We start from the raw sequence: 1,646 nt of genomic DNA, 5'->3' as shown, positions 1-1,646 counted from the left end.
CATCCTCATATCTGACATAGACAAGGATGTCAGCCACAGCACCGTGTCTTCCTTTGCAGATGACACCCGAATCTGCATGGCAGTGTCTTCCATTGCAGACACTCCAAGGCTCCAGGCGGACATGAACCAAATCTTTCAGTGGGCTGCAGAAAACAATATGAAGTTCAACGATGAGAAATTTCAATTACTCCGATATGGTAAACATGACGTGTCATCTCCACAATATAGCTGGAGATAGCATCTCTGTGTGTTGAGTGAGGTCCTAAGAGAGATAAGATTTCGTTCGGATTTTTAACCCCGGAGGGTTAGCCACCCAGGATAACCCAAGAAAGTCAGTGCGTCATCGAGGATTGTCTAACTTATTTCCAATGTTGTCCTTAATCTTGTCCCCCAGGATGCGACCCACACCAGTCGACTAACACCCAGGTACCTATTTGCTGCTAGGTGAACAGGACAACAGGTGTAAGGAAACGTGTCGAAATGTTTCCACCCGCCGGGAATCGAACCCGGGCCCTCCGTGTGTGAAGCGGGAGCTTTAGCCACCAGGCCACCGTCAGGTTTAATGCCAACAGCATTTGGTGTTCCCAGGCGGTCACCCATCCAAGTACTAACCAAACCCAACGTTGCTTAACTTCGCTGATCGGACGAGAAGCGGTGTGTTCAACGTGGTATGGCCGTTCTATATCAGAACTGTTCATCTCACCTGACTGATAACTCATCATGCAACAAATATCGTTGGAGCGCAGCTGAATTGCTGCTGGAACTCTTATGTGTGAACTGTGACTAGTGATATACCTAGTGAAACACAAACATGTTGATTTGAAGTGGTTGTAGGAGGCCTACCTTCACTCCACCTCGCCTGTCTCCCCTCCTTCCTCGATTTGGAACTCAGCCATTCGCCTCTATTTACTTACAGTCTAGAGGCGGTTTTTGCCAGACCACATAAATGCTTGAGTGCCCATGTCAGTTCACTGTGCTGCACTCCACTCATCTTACGAACATGTCTCCTGTGTGCCTACCTTTTGACTACCGCCCACAGGATGGGTATGGGGTGCATAAAGATATTAAACTAAAGTGTGTGTGTACTCACCTAGTTGAGGTTGCGGGGGTCGAGTCCGAGCTCCTGAGTGTGTGTGTGTGTGTGTGTGTGTGTGTGTGTGTGTGTGTGTGTGTGTGTGTGTGTGTGTGTGTGTGTGGTGTGTGTGTGACTCAACAATCAATATTTGCACCAATAACTCATTACAGTTGTGACCGGGTGTGGAAGTGTGAATTGCTCATTACTCTATAATTTGTTCATGATTGTAGCCAAAGTATAAACGTAAGAAACCATTCTACAGAATTCATTACCTTTGTAACTTGTGAGCTCATTACCTTTGTACCTAGTTCAGCTATCAAAACTTTGGGGGCCCAGTCCCTGGACCCATTACGTACCTCTGTAATCTGTAAATACCTTTGTAACTTGTCATGATTGTGACCAGACTTACCTGGAGTTCATTACCTTTGTAAATTGTGAGTTCATTACCTTTGTAAATTGTGAGTTCATTACCTTTGTAAATTGTGAGTTCATTACCTCTGTAACTTGCTCAGCTATCAAAACTTTGGAGTCCAGTCCCTGGACCAATTATGTACCTCTGTAATCTTTTGAC

The 1,646-nt window shown here is 45.7% G+C and overlaps 1 non-coding gene across 1 annotated transcript; it reads right to left on the bottom strand.

Moving 5' to 3' along the window:
* Window positions 1–563: 563 nt before the first annotated feature.
* LOC128694533 (5S ribosomal RNA) lies at window positions 564–682 on the bottom strand. The gene has a single exon (XR_008407859.1). It is a non-coding gene; the product is annotated as a 5S ribosomal RNA (ribosomal RNA).
* Between the last annotated feature and the right edge of the window lie 964 nt (window positions 683–1,646).

Source organism: Cherax quadricarinatus, chromosome 60, assembly GCF_038502225.1.
Source record: "Cherax quadricarinatus isolate ZL_2023a chromosome 60, ASM3850222v1, whole genome shotgun sequence".
NCBI lineage: Eukaryota > Metazoa > Arthropoda > Malacostraca > Decapoda > Parastacidae > Cherax > Cherax quadricarinatus.
This window is presented reverse-complemented; position numbering and strand designations above follow the sequence as displayed.